Source organism: Ambystoma mexicanum, chromosome 7p (genome assembly GCF_040938575.1).
Source record: "Ambystoma mexicanum isolate Mex_15411 chromosome 7p, UKY_AmexF1_1, whole genome shotgun sequence".
NCBI classification, from domain to species: Eukaryota; Metazoa; Chordata; class Amphibia; order Caudata; family Ambystomatidae; genus Ambystoma; species Ambystoma mexicanum.
The window spans coordinates 62,351,144-62,372,312 of record NC_090939.1 but is presented as its reverse complement, the minus strand read 5'-3'; positions in this window follow the sequence as shown (position 1 = coordinate 62,372,312).

Genomic DNA, 21,169 nt, shown 5'->3' with positions numbered 1-21,169 from the left:
TCCCAACTATAACAACATTGTTATCGATGGTCACATCATTCCCATCGCCAAAAGCGTAAAAAACGCTTGGCTTTTACCTTGATACCAACTGCAACCTCTCCAAACAAACTAATATGATTGCCTCAGCCTCTGCTTACACCGACAAACTTATCAGGGCAGTAGACCCTTCCTATCTTCCAACAGTTGCCTCACCCTCGAGAGAGCCCTCATACAATCCACATTGGACTACTGCAATAGCCTGTACCTAGGTGCCAACCAATCAATAATCAACAAACTATAAGTACTTCAAAATAACACATTACGCGCAGCACTCAACATCCCCAGACGTGAGCACATCTCCACTGCCAGGAAATCCTACAGATGACTCTCCATCCAACAAAAAATCAACCTGAAAACCATCTGCCTCACATACAAGGCTCTAAACCACCTAGCCCCACCATATCTCACTAACAAATTCACCTTGAAACTCGCCACCAGAACCACCAGATCCTCCAACACCTTATGCTTGTCAGTGCCTAGATACCTCTTAAAAAAGAGCTGGAGGAGCCAGCTTCGCAGTACTTGCCTCCCAACTCTGGAACACCTTACCACTCAACATTAAATCTATTGAGTCCTTCCAGATCTTCAGGAAACATGTTATCGGCTGGCTCCTGAATGAACTCTGCAAACTGTTGTACTGATAACTGTAGTACCTCCCATTATGGGCGTCCCCCTTTCCACTGCTCAAACATGTCTGTATACTCTGTAAATTGCTGTATCTTGAAACATACATCACAATTATGTAACCATCTTCTTATGCGCCCTTCTACCTCTGGGTTTGGAGCGCTATACAAATAAATAAACAAACAAACACACTGGATCTGGTCTGCAGCCAGGGCACAGGTCCAATTCAACATCATTAATGTACGTGTCCACCAACGCCAGTACCTCACTGAACCTCTAAACACAACCCCATTTCGACCCCAAAACAAGATCTGTCTGTCGTTGAAGAAGCGTATAGGGCAGCCTGGTCTCACTCCCATGAGGATGGAGACCTGCGAGTGTGCTGCTTAAATCGCATGCCAACATCACCAACACCATTGGTGTTACAGCTCTCGTAACACGGAATCAGTGAACAAGAAACAAAGGCGTGGATCTCCTGGATCTGTCACACGTGAGAAGGAAGTCGCAGAAAGTAGACGCTCGCCAGAGGAAATCCAACATCATAGTAAAGAGACTACAAGGAACAGACTAGAGGCGACCGACCACGGGTGAGTCCGACTGGCCTAGAAAGAAAACCCATTATAGATGCCCACCCCAACTACCGACTCATGAAACCAGAAAGCTGCAAGAATTTGCTTTGCAAAATGACTGAACATTTAAAGACCTAGTCCTCCTAAACTTTGAGTTAAAAAACATCAAAATACCACCATCAGGGGCAACGTGAGGAAATGATTGCTCCTATGCAACACGCCACCTACCATACATTCAGAAATGTCCTAATTCTGCTTGATGAGCAGCCAAGTGACCAATAAAATCAAACATGTTCAAGGGAATCGTGCTCCACAGCACCAGCAGGACCAACTACGCAGCCCTAGTCATTACCAAGCTGTTGAGTCCTTCCTGTATCCCTTAAACATGCAATATTAAACCCAACTGAAAGAATCCCACAGCCCGCGGGACGGCAATGTCCGATTACAGCGGCGTCTCTAACATCTCACATGAAGGGAGATCCTGGAAGAGCCGATCACTAGGCATCTACAACTCACTGGGAAAGACTCCAGACCTCTTCATGGCCCATTGCTCCCAGGTGAACACAAAGCAACTTGGTTGACATCAAAGATAATCTCCTCTCAACTTTCCATCATGGCCAAGCAGGGGTTTTATATCAGCAACGTATCTATGGCCTAAGACACGCAGCGGTTTTATATCAGCAACGTATCTATGGCCTAAGACACGCAGCGGTTTTATATCAGCAACGTATCTATGGCCTAAGACATGCAGCGGTTTTATATCAGCAACGTATCTATGGCCTAAGACACGCAGCGGTTTTATATCAGCAACGTATCTATGGCCTAAGACACGGTTGACCATGAGATCCTCACCGATTGTCTAGAGGAGAGGGCTGTGCCGCAGCCCTTAGGTTTATCCACTTTTGCGTCCTATGATGGTCAGCGGGGCGACATGACTTGACATCTACTGCATTTGCATCGATGTTGCTCATTATTCAGGGAACAGGCAAAACAGATGTAAAAACGGTAAGAGAGTAGCAAAAAAACAAAAAAGGAGAGGAAACCGGGGGCTTCGCCACTCCTCCCAATGTTTACCAAAAAATTCCAATACACAGATGCAAATGCATAGATGTAAATGCGGGAGATGTGAAATCACGGAACCGGTCAACAGATCAGGAGCAGCCTGACTACCTGTTCAACTTGGGGTGTATTCCATGTCCTGGTGTTATCCCTCTTCCAGATGATTGAATATGATAACCTGATCCCCTCCGACCCCCTATCGTGGTCATTAGGCAGTGTTCCATAACAACACCCAATGCCTTCAACAGGTCTACTTTTGGACAAAGGAAATGACTTCTGCCTTTTGGGTCAGAAACGTTGCTCTTAGTGCCAGGTAAGCGACTCATGAACACCAACCTCATTCAAGCAGACTCTTAATCGAGGAGAAACCACAACCAGCAGAGTCAGTGAAATAGTTGGTTGTCTTCCGGGTATCTCCTCCAGCCGTATTAAAATGCACCCATAAAGGCTAAACACGTCACCCTCATGTTATAAGGATGACCCTCCCACTTCTCCAATCAAACATTTGGATTGCTCTGGAAGGAGACTAAGTGCTAAGCAACTTGGACACGTCTACACGAAAGTCCCTAAAAAAGGGATCCAAAAGCTGGAAAGAATCGCAAACCAGGTTGCTGGACCCTGCCTATATCTAAAGGACTCAACGCCACACTGCTCTTGAATCTTCCCTGTGGGACAAGGAGCCCAGAGCAAGGTCCTCCGTAAAATGTTCAAGACGTGCGCAAGCAAAGACCTTGATTGCCGCATAAGGTCCGCCCCATGCTACACCCAGCACTGAACTTGCAATCAAGCACTTAAGCCGCAGTGTGCTACTCTGGCCTCAAATGCTCAAAACATGGATGAAAATACATCACCTGCAAGCACCTGTCCCCTGCCTCCCTGAGACCTAGGAATCCCCACGGGGAGCCTCGCTGAACCTACACAACTTCAAGAAAAAGCTGCAAAAAGCCCCTCAACTGCCTGCAACTAATAGCACTATGCGGCCAAGCTCAGCCTGAATGCTGAGCCATCCCACATGCTTGTGAGAGCACAGATTATAAACCTGGAACTGGGTGATGCTACCCGAGATTAATCCCAGACTCTGTAATTACCATTCACCCTTTCCCGCTCCTGAGGAGAATTATTACTCATCCCAAACTTTGAGATGAAATTGACCATGGGCTATCTGGCTGGACCATTGTTGGGTGACTATTCATGAACATCCCCAGTGCTGTGAAGAGGCCACAATTCGGCATGTGAGCGCTATTTACAAAGTTCTGAAATAAATATAAATATTATACCCAACTACCTTTACATATCTGCCATTATTCCCAATTGAACCCCAAGTGAGAAGGGGACATACATAGATGTGCTTCACACCTTGAAGGCCAATCAAAGGGATCTTGAGCTGTGTATCAGTTAAAAGGCGCTTAGAAGCTACCTAATAAAACGGAGAGTGCTCTACTCACAATTCGAAAAGAGTTTGGATTTGTGGAAACTCATGCGAGCCGCGTCACAGCCTAATGAGGCATTGAGTCCCACTTTATGCCCCAAAAGATCTGCCTGCCATCACAGATGTTGAAAATAAAGATATTGGCAGCCTTAATCTCCACATTAGTCCAACATGTCTGGGTGAATAGGTCACGGGTCTCGGCCCCAGCATGGTGGGCAGACAGCACTTCACAATTCCTAATCCTGTGGCATGGCCAATGTAGACTATTATCCTATGCAGGCTGATGAATCAAGTACCCTTCAAATGCATGTTACAGTGCTTAGATGCTGGAGGAATCTGGCATGAAGCACTACATAAGAGCACACATTCTTATTATCTACATAACATAATGTTGACATTAAAACCATTAAAATTATTAGTCATCCCCAACATCAAGTCGTTGACCCACGGGATTGCACCCATGTAGGCTTTGGCAAATTGTTAACCATAGTCTGGTGCCTTGCATTATGTGCACGTTGAAGTCGTTTTAGATATTTTTAACATTTCTGATGGTGATATCTTTGTTCTCTCACTTATGACCCCAAACATTAAATGCAAAGGTTTGCACATGGCCGGTAGCTGGGGGTCACTGCTCTGAATGTCCGTAGACCCCACTTAGGAATGTCCCCTTCCAGAGACTGTTGGGTAGTGATCGCTCTGTCTGTAAGGTTCCCAGAAACTCCAAAGGGACTATGGAGAGGCGTAGCTAGGGCATTGGCGTTAGAACCTGCCAGCTATTGCCCGACTGTCCCACGCCAAGGGCATCCCATGTGCTCAACAGTCTGTCCCCACCCACAAGATAATCAGAACAGTATAATTACAGCCAGTAGTCAGCGCCACACTGGCAGAGGCTGCAAACACACATGGATGTATTGTGCGGCTGCTTTGCTATTGAATTATATAGTGCTTCATACATTGGCGAAGATCTCCAAGCACTTTAGGCCGGTGCAATCATTATTAACCAACTATATTGGCACCCACCACTTTTCCGTCCTATTGAAGCTCATCAATAAGGCACAGCTACCGAAGCACACATTAGTTTGAAAAACCACCATGAGCCGGAGACCTATTTCTATCCCAAGTTAATTAATTGGGGACCCTTTTGTGTCTGGTGTCAGAGTTATTACTCGGAAGATACGGTGGCGTTTTCAGGGCTGCACCCTATACTCCCTCCATGCACCCAATGGCAGTTTAAAAGATTCTCTTTTTTTAGATTGTGTCTCATAGGTGTTGCTAAGATTATAGGCGCAATAAAAGCAGACTCGTAGCTCTAAGTATAGTACAGCATGGCAGCCTCTTCTAGGGGCATGGTCACTTCTCCGAGCAGCTGGTCGTAGGCTCTGGGTCTAAAGGTGGGCACAGGTGTCTCCATTACTTCTGCTGCCGAGCTTGGCCTTTTCCAAATTCTGGTACAAGGCCCCCAGTACATATTGGCAATTGGGGCAGAGATGGAGTGTCACGCACCAATCAGTGAGGTGCATTATTTCAAACACTCGCAATGCTGGGCAATTATCAGCAAGCAAGATCAATCAGATTCCACAGTCCAGGATTTCTGGGTCGCCCCCTGATGCCCACTCCACCAAGAGAGCCGGGCAGCACCAAACGCTTTTCCTTTCTGGTGATGGCCGGTGCCAAAACAGGGTGGCCAGTACATGAGCATATGGCCACATCCATAACTGCAAGCGGCTCTTCAGGGCGCACGATGTCCGTCGGAGGACCATGGGCTCCTGGTGGCACGCCCTAATAATCAGGATTGTGAGATGGCATCTATTAAGGGCCCCAGTCGAAAGGACAGTCATTTCTTAAGCATTGACTCAGCTCCTCCCAAAATACCTTTACTGAGCCTTATCCAGGCATGTATATGTTACACAACATGGACATTAGCTCAATCAATAACCAGTGAATATTTACTAAGCAGTTTACTCAATGCTCAGAGAGTAAAACAAACCTGGAAGAGAATAGTGCAGCATGTCTGGGCAACCGACACTTAAGTGTATTGCTTTGTACACGGGCTACACATATTGTGTACTTATTGTTTTTTTATAACGCGCTTAATATCCGAACCTTTCCGAATATGTGCCTTTGTTTTCAATAGACTCAATCTTGCACTACTCATTCAAACATGTACAAGCTGGCCAATACTACTGTAGTCTCCACCTCTCTTCTTCCCTCCCAGCCCCTCGGTATGGCTCTGGCCTCTCATTTCACCACTAAAACTCAGGACATCCTGTCCTCGCTTTCCTCTTCCTCCCCATCGATCTCTCTCAGGCCCCCCAAGTACTGCTCTCTGTTGTTAAGCCGGACTCAATGCAACTCTTTCTGCCCCTGCAGCCATGTTCCTCCTGGGGTTCTGCCACTGCATTGTCACCCTTACTTGTATCTTACAGTGCAGTCCGACAGCTGAGACATCCTCATATCGCCAGAGTTCTCACGATTCACCTGTGTTCCACCCTGTACCGTGCACTGCTACTGCACGTCCGCGTGGATAGCTCAACGAAGTAACTGTTCGCCCCAGACATGGCCCCAGCATGCACCTTGCAAGGCTCATCATTCAAAAGTCCATAAATAATCACTAAACTGTAACAATAGCAGTCGTTGCTATAGCTACTAGAAGTTGGGGTTATGCCGCATAAAGCGCTATACAAATAGATACTGTTATTCCAGTACTGACCCATGTGCAGAACTGTCATGAGATACTTGTGTCCTAAACTGCACTAAACCATGCCATTCTAACACGTCACAGGTGTTGCAAAGGCTCCACCTGGTCCCCCTCACAGAACACCCGGGTGGGCACCTTAAGCACAAAGCGCCCCACTTCGCAAGAGGACGATGCTGTGCAACATGAATTCGATACCGCGTTTGCACTGGCTCAGCCCTTCATCCCCGCAAACTCAATACATTGAGTATCCCACAGCTTAGTGCAGCAGCTGGAGGAATCCAGCATGAAGAATAACAGAAATCAGGAAAGTATTATTCCCATCCCCTGTCACAGGGTGTGCAAAAGCAATATTTACAGCAGCAGTTTAGGGCAAACATACACAGCACTATGCGTGCCAGTGTGACCCTCCTTATGAAGACATGAAAAGTTACTAAGTGTAACAACTCTTTATAACTCTCTCGAGTGCAGCTTACTTCTCTGGCCTGAAATACATCCTCCCTACATGTTTCGGTCCGCAGAGATAGTCCCATGCAAAGATTCTTCAGGGCAATCCTTTGTTGATGACGCTGAGTGCTTTTTAGAATACATTTCTTGATAGTATGCCCTATTTGTTCCCTATGCACAGCTCTCTGTTGCATGCCAGCAAATTGAGCACTTTCTAAATCCCATCCATGGGCGTAGGAAATCGGGGAGGTTCAGGGGGGATAAATCCTCCCCAGAATATTAGGCTGGGGGGATACAATATGATTTATCCCCCCCCACACACAATTTGGAGCAAGGGGAAAGAAGGGCTCTTTTTTTGTTGCGGTTCAGGTAATCTTTTTGGAAATGTGCCTTTCTTATTCCAAATGCTTGAAATATATAATGGTTGAAATATATCCTGACCTTCCAATGAACTGCTCTGTGAGGTCATTATATCGGTAGAATCGGGGATGAGTGTATGCTCAGCTGTCACAAACTCCCCCCCCCACCTTCACGTACGAGGCTGCAGTGCAAATCCCAGACATCAATCATAATCTGCAGAGCATCTTTTCAAAGACAGCGAAAAGATCTGAGTATTAATTCCACAAAGTAGCATTTACCTTGAATTGTTCAAAGTAAAACAAATATTAATATACAAGTAAAATGTATGTAACTGTATAATGTATTAAAGCCTTTGTAATTAAATATTTCAATGGAAATGCAAATGTCACCTTCTAATAAACAGAGTTTAGCAGAGCAGTCAACCATTGAGGTTTCCTTCTCCAACTAGGAGAAATATTGTATCATTATTTGCTCATGGGATCGTATAGTCAGACATTGGGCCAGATTGTTAAAAAGCAGCGTAACTTAAAGGAGCGCAGCAAATGCACTCAATTTCACTTTTGCTGCTTTCAGGATTGCTCAGATCACCTTATTCACAAAGTGACCTGAGCATTTCTGTTAAGCCCCCTTGCATACATTACCGTGCTCCTGACACTAATGTATGAGAGGTTCCCAGCAACCATGTGATTGCTGCGCACACATTTCACCAGGACGGTCCATTAGACGGCCCCCCTCTGTGAAATTCCTTGAGAAAAAAAAGCATTTCCATTCCGGTTTGGGAGATTGAAATGGTATGTTAAGTTATTCATACTGTGCGCCGCTGCCATTTCCATGGGCTCCAGGGCTCTCGTGGATCTGTAAGGTAAAGGGGGGTGGGTTGATGCATGTAGAACCAGGAGCAACTGGAGTCTGTGGATGTGTGCTTTCTGGGTGTGTTTTGTTTTGTACACTGCATGCTTATTGTTTCTACATGGCCAGGGTCCAGTGTTTGTGTTGTTGAGTGTTGGAGACTACTGGGGTTTGTGAGTTGGTTTGAGAGTGATGAGCTGTAATGGGTGTTTAGCAAGGCGGTAAGTGTGTGGTGACGGTGGGTGGTAGAGAAGAGGAAGTGGTTAGTAGGTTGTTGTGTGGTATCTGGATATTGTGCAGCTATGCTATTGTTTTCTTTTTGCAAAGTTTTCACCTTTGCATTGGCTTGAGGTTAGAAGTGAATTGGTGGGACAAGACTATAGGGAAGTAAATAGATTAATATGGTAGAAAGTATAGTGTAATGGACAGATTTTGAAGGAACTTTTGGGTTGATATCACATAGAACCCCCGCAACCTGATTAAATGCAAAAATGTGCACTGTCGCATTGGTGTGCCATAGAACGGAGACTTCGAGTTCCTCAACTCCGTTTGTTTAATTAGGAAACCAGGCTGCTGTGGTCACACCTTATTACTGCGCCAGAAAAAACATTATGCTAAAAAATGTTTTTCTGGCGCAGTAATATAGTGTAATGGACTATTAGCTGTCACTGGGATGGGTAATTATCTAGAGGGGCTGGGTGTTGTCCAGGGGATATTTGTTTCCTGGGTCCTCCTGATCCGTTATGCAAACTTGTGTGCATGTTTCTTGAAACATTGGCCCGAGGATTGAGGAGTGTTCGGTTGTAGGGGTCCTTGCGGTTCTGTCCCTCAGGGCTAAAGTTTCAATGCCTTTGTGGATGTGGTTTCGGCATTGAATGGGGTTGAAGGAACCTGCCCAAGGTTTGGACATTGTATGAGGTTGAAATGGCCTGCCCATGAGGGTGATCATTGTATAGTTATTGTTGTTCTGTTCATATCTCGGTTAGTTGAATAACCAAGTTTTAAATAATTTCTAGAAGATTAGGTGGTCTTTCGTGGTCCTCATTTCCTTCCAAATCGAGTTCCATAGTTTGGCCATGAGAATGTAGAAAACTGTTTCTCGGAGTTTAGTTTTCTGATAGTGCCCTGTTTCTTTAGGGAGGTCAGTGCTAGAACTATAAAAATTAAGGTTCTTCTGGGTTGGTATTGGGTGATTTTTTTCCTGGAGGCTTCCATGTCATGGGTTAGGGAGAGCCAACAAACTTCAAATATAAATATTTTCGTTTTGAAGTCACTTTGCCTTTATGAGGAAATTATTTCCGTTTGGAAAGAAATTCTTCATAAAGGCAGAGTGACGTCAAAAAGAAACTATTTATTTTTGAAGTCCAAGTGGCCCACCCTCTCAGGACACCTGGCAGCGGGCCCCCTGCACCACAGGGGCTGTGAGGTCCCCGCTATGCCAGTCATTGGGTGAATGTTGCGCTGGTTATTGGAGATCTGGTTTCTAGGAGGCCGTTGTTGGTAGTCTTCCTGGATGCCTCTATGGCTTTCTAGATTGAGTGTATTTTTACTCTAAGGTTGTCTGAAATACTCTCACATAACATTCGTGAAGGTACGGTGTGGTTAGTTCATGAGATTACGTTTTAGATATCCTTGATTATTCTGTACATTTCCATTTGGGGGTTTGTTTCCAATTTTATTCTTGCAGCGTAATGTGCATTCTTGACTTTGAAGACTGCCAATCGGTATAGATAAATGTGTATTTGGTAGTTATTTTTGTCCAGTTGTTTGTAGTTTTATTCACGTCTTTCTAGTTTACGGGTTATTATCTGGAGTTCTTGCAGTTCCTCTGTGATCCATCTTGCCACAACTTTTTTTTCCAGTGTGGTTTTTAAAGTTTTTAAGGGTGCCAAATAGTCTACTCCATCTGTGATCCAGGTGTGTAGGTTCTTTTCAGCAGTGTCTGGTATTGTTTCATGTAGTTGAGAGGAATCGGGTTTGGTGGTTTCTAGTAGTTTGGTTAGTGTTCCTAGATCAAGCCTTTTCCAGTTTCTTTTGTTTGTTATTGATAGCTTTATGTTTGTGTGTATTGTTCGGTTGGGGTTCTAACAGTGAAAGGGATCATATGATGGTCCCTCCAGATGATGGGTACCAGTGGGGGAGTAGTTGAGAGTCCATCCCTGAAGAATATTGCGTTGAAGGTGTGTCCAGCTCTGTGGGTGGGTCCGTTCACCATTTGTTTGAGATGGAGAATGTCCAGGTGTGCGCCGATGGAGCTTTAGGTTTTGTTTTCTCTTTCAAACCAAATGTAGAAATCTCCCAGAAGGGTTATGTTGTCAATTTTTATGGCTATGCTGGCTGTGCCATTAGTGAATTTTGGGGCGCAGTTAGGGTTGTAGGTGGGCAGTCTCTAGATAAGAAGGAAGAGTAGGTTGGATTGTTTGCTGGGTTTGAGTTTGACTAAGAGTGATTTGCAGTTTTTTATGTTTTTTGAAGGTAAATATGTGGAGATGATTTGTTTTTTGTTTGCCCCAGCAATCCCTCCTCTTCATCTGCCTTCTCTGTTAGATTGTGTTAGTTTATCGTTGCCGGGTATGGCTCCATGAGCGATTACTTTATAGTTGTCCGATAGCCATGCTTCTGTGAGGAAGAGGGCGTCATTACCGCCTTCACTAACAAGGTCATACATTTCTGTTTGGTGTTTTGCCATAGATCATACGTTGAGCAGGCTGCAGTGCAGCATGTGTGCTTTGGATGACTCTTTGTTGGATGCTTTTCCTGGCGGTCCAGTGGGGGTGAGGTGTGTGGGTTGTCTACCAGTTTGCTGGGGTTGGTTGCTTCTTTGTGTTTGTCTAGATCCTGTGTGCCTTTGTTGCGGAGTTCCAGGGCTGTCACACTTAAAATAAACAATCATGACAGATTGAGAAATGACCCTGTCATGACTTGCGCCTCCCCCTGCACCTTCTTCCAAAGGCGGAGGGGGAAGACCCTCATTTCAGGGCATTTAAATACTCTGAAATTCCCTCTTATTTGCACAGATGCGCAAAGTGGGGGGAAAAGGGTATCCGAATGAGTGCATTTACGTTGCGCTGATTCAGATGACTCTTGTGAACTGGGATTCTTTTTTTGGCTCAAGTGAGGAGATGCGCTAGCACATCTCACTTGCATCAAAAAGGTTTTGCGAATCTGCCCCATTGAATTTTTCTAATGATCCACCCTTGACCTTGTGCCACCTATAAGTCATTGCATTAGAGGACAGCTAGGGGGAAACGGCATATGGGGAGGGACACCGATGCTGTAGGTGCTGTTTGGTTATTTGCCCACCCATTGGCTGCCCATGGCCACGCTAATCTCTATGGCCATGTCCACCCAGTTCCTGCCCCACCCCACCCAAAACACCTCATCATGGGAACTCTTTGAGCTTGCTTTAATCAAGCCTTACCATCAAAACTTTGAACTCAAAGTGCCTGCCAATGTTTTTTCAAAGCAGTCGTCTGAGAGTTAATGACTTAATTAGAGCTAACGAGCAACTGGTGCAATACACATTTCTTAACCAAGTCTGCCTTCAGCCACTCGATTTGCAAGCACCATGAATGTCCTATGAAAAACAAGCATTGGCAAACCCACCAATTTTGGCTTCTGTATACGTATTTGGCATTTGTCAAGCACTATGCCCAGGTAATCGCACAATTTTGTATCTGCTGCCATCAATGGGCAGTTAATACCACTACAGCAGTACCTGCGAAGTGGCTTTCCATTGCCTACACAAATGCCCAAACATTTGGCATTTGCCAATGCGTGTTTTTCATTTTGGCTGAAAGTTGGCAAAGCAGAACTTCTTTAAAAAGTGTTGGAACAGCACTTGAATGCATTTCTTGTTGATTAATTAGGTACATTAAAAGGACATTCATTCTGAGATGTGGACAACATTAGGAAACGTCTTTAATTGTAAAGTGTGAAGCAGGCACAGCATATGTCCATGTACGCTTTGGCAATAAACATGCCAGAATTGCACAGGCAGCACTGCCCATCACGGAGTATACACCCTACTGCACACCCACACCACACAGCACTGAGTATACACCCAATGCAGCACTCTGCATACACACCACGTCACTCCACTGTAGGCCCACACCACCCAAACCTTACACATATACATGACCACACTGCGCACACACACAACATTGCAACACAGCACTTCACACTGCCCCCAGCATAGCAATGCACACACTTCAACCCACTGTGCATATAGTACCCGGGCACTGCACTGCACACTCCAGCTGCCCCCAGCACCACACACATACATGCAACTGCACCACACACATACAGCCCCCTACAGAATATGCAGGCGTGCAGTACTATCCAAGCATACTGAGGTCTGGCCTTACAATGCTGGTGTTCATAATGCTATCTTGATCTACTGTGAAAACTAGACAAAATTGACTGTGGCATTGCTGTGCTAGTTGGGCATATTTGAGTCCGCCATTGCATATGATAACTTGGCATATTGGTATATGGCCTTTTTGTGCTACGTAGATATAATGGAACCTCGCATAAACATCATAATTCAGTGAAACAGAATCTTGCACTGCTTCGCTAAATGGGCATAATATTGCCTGGGCATAATATTGCCAGGGCATAATATTGCCAGGAATCTATCTCTTTGCTAAATGGGCATAATATAGCCAGGAATCTATCTCTTTGCTAAATGGGCATATTATAGCCAGGAATCGATCTCTTTGCTAAATGGGCATAATATAGCCAGGAATCTATCTCTTTGCTAAATGGGCATAAGATAGCCAGGAATCTATCTCTTTGCTAAATGGGCATAATATAGCCAGGAATCTATCTCTTTGCTAAATGGGCATATTATAGCCAGGAATCTATCTCTTTGCTAAATGGGCATAATATAGCCAGGAATATATCTCTTTGCTAAATGGGCATATGATAGCCAGGAATCTATCTCTTTGCTAAATGGGCTTAAGATAGCCAGGAATCTATCTCTTTGCTAAATGGGCATAAGATAGCCAGGAATCTATCTCTTTGCTAAATGGGCATAAGATAGCCAGGAATCTATCTCTTTGCTAAATGAGCATAATATAGCCAGGAATATATCTCTTTGCTTAATGGGCATATCATAGCCAGGAATCTATCTCTTTGCTAAATGGGCATAATATAGCCAGGAATCTATCTCTTTGCTAAATGGGCATAATATAGCCAGGAATCTATCTCTTTGCTAAATGGGCATAAAATAGCCAGGAATCTATCTCTTTGCTAAATGGGCATAATATAGCCAGGAATATATCTCTTTGCTAAATGGGCATATTATAGCCAGGAATCTATCTCTTTGCTAAATGGGCATAATATAGCCAGGAATCTATCTCTTTGCTAAATGGGCATAAGATAGCCAGGAATCTATCTCTTTGCTAAATGGGCATAATATAGCCAGGAATCTATCTCTTTGCTAAATGGGCAAAAGATAGCCAGGAATCTATCTCTTTGCTAAATGGGCATAATATAGCCAGGAATCTATCTCTTTGCTAAATGGGCATAATATAGCCAGGAATCTATCTCTTTGCTAAATGGGCATAATATAGCCAGGAATATATCTCTTTGCTAAATGGGCATAATATAGCCAGGAATATATCTCTTTGCTAAATGGGCATAAGATAGCCAGGAATCTATCTCTTTGCTAAATGGGAATAATATAGCCAGGAATATATCTCTTTGCTAAATGGGCATATTATAGCCAGGAATCTATCTCTTTGCTAAATGGGCATAAGATAGCCAGGAATCTATCTCTTTGCTAAATGGGCATAAGATAGCCAGGAATCTATCTCTTTGCTAAATGGGCATAAGATAGCCAGGAATCTATCTCTTTGCTAAATGGGCATAATATAGCCAGGAATATATCTCTTTGCTAAATGGGCATATTATAGCCAGGAATCTATCTCTTTGCTAAATGGGCATAATATAGCCAGGAATCTATCTCTTTGCTAAATGGGCATAATATAGCCAGGAATCTATCTCTTTGCTAAATGGGCATAAGATAGCCAGGAATCTATCTCTTTGCTAAATGGGCATAAGATAGCCAGGAATCTATCTCTTTGCTAAATGGGCATAAGATAGGCAGGAATCTATCTCTTTGCTAAATGGGCATAATATAGCCAGGAATATATCTCTTTGCTAAATGGGCATAATATAGCCAGGAATATATCTCTTGCCTAAATGGGCATAATACAGCCAGGAATATATCTGTTTCCTAAATGGGCATAATATAGCCAGGAATCTATCTCTTTGCTAAATGGGCATAAGATAGCCAGGAATCTATCTCTTTGCTAAATGGGCATAATATAGCCAGGAATCTATCTCTTTGCTAAATGGGCATAAGATAGCCAGGAATTTATCTCTTTGCTAAATGGGCATAATATAGCCAGGAATCTATCTCTTTGCTAAATGGGCATAATACAGCCAGGAATCTATCTCTGGAATCTGGCACTGCCTCCTAACGGGGCATCGTGGACATTGGCTAAACTATGCTATTTTTGCATAGCCTCGATAATCAGTTGAGTACCTGGGCATTGGCTGGTAAATGTGCCTGAACCTGATGTATTGATGCCAATACCTGGTGATGGTATGAGTACCTTGGATTTGAACCATAAACCATTGAAATTGTAAGTAACTGGGCTTTTTGTTGCATTACTTGGTATAGGGTAGCAATATATGGTGCCTGGTGTGAGTACCAGAGCACATCATGGCCACACCTGACAAATGGTTGTACCTTATGGGTCTAAGATGGAAATAGCTGGTAATTAGCATGGGTACCTGGAGATTAAGACAAATGCATAGAACATGCTTATACGTCAGGCCAACACTATTTGCTCTGCCAGTGCTTGTTCTAAGTGGAGTCTAATATGTTGCAGCAGGCATAGTAATAGCCAAATGAGTAATTTTATCTATCAACCTTATTTTTTGGACATTATCTATACTGCTCTCTCCCTCTTAAATGCTCCTCCCCGATCATCTTTTTTCCACCACTCTCATACTAATTTGTTCACAACTATCCACCTGTTTACTACTCCCTTCTTTCACCCTCCCCCACTTCCCCTTCTGAACTCTTCCATTCAACGCTTTCACTATCCAGGGAGAAGCACTGAAATTATAGTTAAATACCCGGAAATCAAATGTTCCCTCCTCTCTGCACAATTCACCATCTTATCAAGCATCCTTCAGTCCCAAAACAGGTAGATATGTTTCTAAGGACTCTTCCGATACAAACAGCTTTCTTTGCACATGTGAAGCTGCTGCACATCTTCCTCACTGTTCCAGTTTCTTTCTGTGAGGCTGAGAGAAGAGTTACAGGCCGATTCATGGAATAATTAGCGCGGCGCAAGTGGGCAAAAACGTGCGAATCGCAGTGGAATAGCAAAAATCGCAGCGCAAGTGCGAAAATCGCACGAAAAGCAGCGCACATCGATTCATGGAAGGCCGTGCGCGAGAAAACCAGCGGATGTGCGATAAAAAAGTGCGTGGCGCACGTTGGCGCACAGGCCATCTAACAGCGTGCGCCAGGTCACAGCGAAAATCGCACAGGCCACAGCGAAAATCGCACATAGCGCGGCGCACGCAACAAAAGTAGGCGGAACACGGGCGTAACACTCGGAATGGGGGACAACTTGCCAAAACGTGGGCGTCACGGGGGAAGTACAGGGCACAAGTGCGCGGAACGCCCACACGCTCGCCTACAACACGTATTCATGGAATAGAATAGGGCAAAAAAGCGCACGGTCAAACCAGCGCACAGGCACAAACACGACCGCCACAAGAAAGCAGGCGGTAGCGTCTCTGCGGCTGTAAGAAATGTGCGCCAAAAGGTGCGCCAACAAATAGCACCTATATACTGCCATGATGAATGTCCTATACTGTGGCCCTCCAGGACAAATGACGTGCAAAGGGGTACCCACAAACACGGACACCCGCTGACAAAAAATACGTGTGCGTGTATACCGGGGTGCGCGGGAAGTCTCACACGCGATTTGGCCGGGTACGTGTATTTCAGGGGTGCGCGGGAAGTTCCACACGCGATTTCAGCAGGGTACGTGTATTTCAGGGGTGCGCGGGAAGTTCCACACGCGATTGGCTCAGTGCGAGCAGGGTACGTGTATTTCAGGTGTGCGCGGGAATTTCCACATGCGATTTCAGCAAGGTATGTGTATTTCAGGGGTGCGCGGGAAGTTCCACACGCGATTGGCCCAGTGCGAGCAGGGTACGTGTATTTCATCGGTGCGCGGGAATTTCCACACGCGATTTCAGCAAGGTATGTGTATTTCAGGGGTGCGCGGGAAGTTCCACACGCGATTGGCCCAGTGCGAGCAGGGTACGTGTATTTCAGGGGTGCGCGGGAAGTTCCACACGCGATTTCAGCAAGGTATGTGTATTTCAGGGGTGCGCGGGAAGTTCCACACGCGATTTCATCAGGGTACGTGTATTTCAGGGGTGCGCGGGAAGTTCCACATGCGATTGGCCCAGTGCAAGCAGGGTACGTGTATTTCAGGTGTGCGCGGGAATTTCCACATGCGATTTCAGCAAGGTATGTGTATTTCAGGGGTGCGCGGGAAGTTCCACACGCGATTGGCCCAGTGCGAGCAGGGTACGTGTATTTCAGGGGTGCGTGGGAATTTCCACACGCGATTTCAGCAAGGTATGTGTATTTCAGGGGTGCGCGGGAAGTTCCACACGCGATTGGCCCAGTGCGAGCAGGGTACGTGTATTTCAGGGGTGCGCGGGAAGTTCCACACGCGATTTCAGCAAGGTATGTGTATTTCAGGGGTGCGCGGGAAGTTCCACACGCGATTTCATCAGGGTACGTGTATTTCAGGGGTGCGCGGGAAGTTCCACATGCGATTGGCCCAGTGCAAGCAGGGTACGTGTATTTCAGGGGTGAGCGGGAATTTCCACACGCAATTTCAGCAAGGTATGTGTATTTCAGGGGTGCGCGGGAAGTTCCACACACGATTTCAGCAGGGTATGTGTATTTCAGGGGTTCTGGGGAGTACCACACGTGAATTGGCCGTGTGGGCCCTCCCAGGTGTACGCTCCACAACCTCCACGGACCCTGCAGGCAGCCCACACCACGGGGGACTACCCTGCACCCATGCTCATGTCCCGCAGGCAGCCCATCCACCATGGGCATGCCCCCCAGCCAACCCACATGTCACCTTGCACTACTGATCAACAATGCATGTCTCCCACCACCCCCACCCCCCAGCCACCAGGGGCACCCACCACCAGGCCCCCACTCATGTCTCCCACCACCCCCACCCCCCTGTCACCATGGGCAGCCCCCACCAGGCCCCCACCCATGTCTCCCACCACCCCCACCCCCCTGCCACCATGGGTAGCCTCCACCAGGCCCCCACTCATGTCTCCCACCACCCCCACCCCCCAGCCACCAGGGGCAGCCTCCACCAGGCCCCCACTCATGTCTCCCACCACCCCCAACCCCCTGCCACCATGGCCACCCTCCATCAGGCCCCCACTCATGTCCCCCTGCACCCCCACCCCCCAGCATCCAGGGTCACCCTCCACCAGGCCCCCACTTATGTCCCCCACCAGCATCCAGGGTCACCCTCCACCAGGCCCCCACTCATGTCTCCCACCACCCCCACCTACCTGCCACCATGGGCAGCCTCCAAAAGGCCACCACTCATGTCTCCCACCACCCCCAGCCACCAGGGTCACCCTCCACCAGGCCCCCACTCATGTCTCCCACCACCCCCAACCCCCAGCCACCATGGGCAGCCTCCACCAGGCCCCCACTCATGTCTCCCACCACCCCCACCCCCCAGCCACCAGGGGCAGCCTCCACCAGGCCCCCACTCATGTCTCCCACCACCCCCACCCCTTGCCACCATGGGCAGCCCCCACCAGGCCCCCACCCATGTCTCCCACCACCCCCACCCCCCTGCCACCATGGGCAGCCTCCACCAGGCCCCCACTCATGTCTCCCACCACCCCCAGCCACCAGGGTCACCCTCCACCAGGCCCCCACTCATGTCTCCCACCACCCCCACCCCCCTGCCACCATGGGCAGCCCCCACCAGGCCCCCACTCATGTCTCCCACCACCCCAACCCCCCTGCCACCATGGGCAGCCCCCACCAGGCCCCCACCCATGTCTCCCACCACCCCCACCCCCCAGCAGTGCAGGGGCAGCCTCCACCAGGCCCCCATTCATGTCTCCCACCACCCCCAGCCACCAGGGTCACCCTCCACCAGGCCCCCACTCATGTCTCCCACCACCCCCACCCCCCTGCCACCATGGGCATCCCCCACCAGGCCCCCTCCCATGTCTCCCACCACCCCCACCCCCCAGCAGTGCAGGGGCAGCCTCCACCAGGCCCCTACTCATGTCTCCCACCACCCCCACCCCCCAGCAGTGCAGGGGCAGCCTCCACCAGGCCCCCACTCATGTCTACCACCACCCCCACCCCCCTGCCACCATGGCCACCCTCCACCAGGCCCCCACTCATGTCTCCCACCACCCCCACCCCCCTGCCACCATGGGCAGCCCCCACCAGGTCCTCACAATCCCCAATCATGTGCGTAATGGTCAGCCTCCACAGCCAAAAAGCCCTACCAAGTAACCCATTCACCCACATGGAAATGGAAATCACATGTTACACCCCCAATGTTAATGAAGCTAATGAACCCATGTCCGTCACACACAATGGTTGCAATTGAATGGGAAAACACCCAACATGACATGCATGAAACCAATGAGATGATACCACACAGTGAAGTATGGAAACCAAAATTGTATTTAAACAAATAAAGAATGCTAAAGAAAGGAAACAAACTACAATGGGGATGAGAAAAAAAAGGGCTGCATGTCCGTAAAAAAAAAAAAAAAATGCAAATCAGAATCCAAAAAAATGTCGTCCAAAGTCAAATGTAAAAAAATCTCCATGCAACAAAGAACTATGTAAGAAACTACCAAGGGTCCATGAGCCCAACTGAACAAAGGAAACCTACTAAAAAACCTACCTAAAAATCAACTATATACAAAAAGTGGAGCAGTGTCCGTCGACTCCAAATCATAATAAGAAAGAAAGGAAACCTAAAACTAAAGAACTATATACAAAGGCGGCGGGCAAGTCCAGCGGCTCACTCCGTGGTGTCCCGGGCCAGGGCATCATCGAACTCCTGTTCGATGTCCCGGAGGCGGTCCAGTTCCATGGCCCCGAGGGTCCGCAGGGACGACGCCGTGTCCTCCTCCAACCCCCTGCGGATTGCCTCGAGGCACTCGGCCCGCCTCAGGGCCCTCTGCATGGAGTTCTCCGCCCTGACCATTGTGAGCCGCGCCTCTTCCGCCCGCAGCCGCTCCGCACCTATGGCGTGGCCCAACCGCTGCCACACGGAAGACACTCTCTGTCCTGGGTCCCCCTGCCCTCCGGCCGATGCCTGCCCCTCTGATGTCGAAAGCCCCGAGCCTTCATGTCTCCCACCATGTTGCTGCTGCTGCTGCTCTGCCTCTGCCCATGCACTGCCTCCTGCTGCCTGCACATCCTCCGCCGGCTGGGGTGCACTTGTTGATGTGGCCACCCCTGCTGGACCTCCGACTCCCGACTGTGGCAGGGATGCCTCCTCCACCAGCCTGGCCGCACCGTCAGAGGCAGCTCCACAGGGCACCCAGGTGACTGATGGGTGGGAAGATGGCACAGAGGACGACTGGCGCGTAGGGGGTCCAGTTGAGGAGGGGGTCGGAGCAAGCCCCATCAGACGGAGGAATCCGGCCTGGATGACCTGTCCCAGCAGGCTGACGTGGTCAACGAGCCATTCGAGATGACGTGCAGTCTCTCCATGAAAAGACTGCAGGTCACCTCGCATGGCCCGTTGACGCAACGCCACACCAGCCAGGACAGGCTCAACCCGGACCTGGATGGCCACGTCCGCAGGCAGAGGAAGGCCAGTTGACGTCAGCTCATCCCCTGCCTGAAAACGGGTCTGGACGTAGGCATCCCTGCTGGTGCAAGATGATGCAGGGACAGGATCGGGGACAGGATTGCACACAGGCATCTCCGCGGCGGCCTGTGCTGCCTCCTGTCCCTGGTCCTGCACTGCACCACTAGCACCAGTGGGATCCCCACCTCCAGACCCCGTCTCTGGTGCTTGCACGGCCTCCTCCTCCACCAAACCCCCCACCAACCTGGATGACTCCGTGCCATCTTCCCCTGTTGGGCCCTGTGGGGTCCCAGCTGCCCCTTCTGCTGCCGAGGAGTCCAACTGTAACCTCCGCCTCTTGGACCTCCCCCCGGCAGCTGCGGCCTGTGACGCGGCACCGGACTCGTCACTCCCCGACGAGATGACAACACGGGAGGGGAGCCGGGCCTTGCGTCTCCGGCTGGCGGTCGGATCCCCGCCGCTGTGCTCCACAGCACCTTCTCCGCCCTCTTCATCAGTTGACGCTGCAGACAGGGAGAAACAAAACACAGGCATCAGGGCACTGTACAATGGACACATACACACATGACAGTTGCACATGAGTGGCATTGGCAAACCTCAGACATGTCATCACAATCCCCAACACACATGTCATTGCAACTCGCACACATGAGCCATACCACAGCCATATCGCAACTGCCACCACCATCCCTACACATACAACAGCATCAGCAGCCAAAGGGGAGCCAGACATCACATGCAACACAGGAAGTGCACCACACATGTACACACACCACCACACTTGCATGTATGTCTACACCTCTGCCAAGTGTCGCACTGTTCAGACGGGCATCCATGTCACATCTGCCAATCAGGCTTCCACATACCGCTGTCACATGCATCCATGTTGCATCACTGTTGCACCCTTGTCAAATACACACACATGCACATGTACACAGTGCTCATACATGCAGCCGAAAAAAACATACATGCCTGACATCACGGACATGTCTACTTACATACACATTCATCCAAACATGTGTGCACGCACAACTGCATTTGCCATGCAAGCCCACACACACAAGCACCATCCATATCTCACACATTACAGCCCTCGCATGTGTCAGCCCCACAGCCCTGTACACCCCCACCCATACTCGACCCCATACAAACAGAT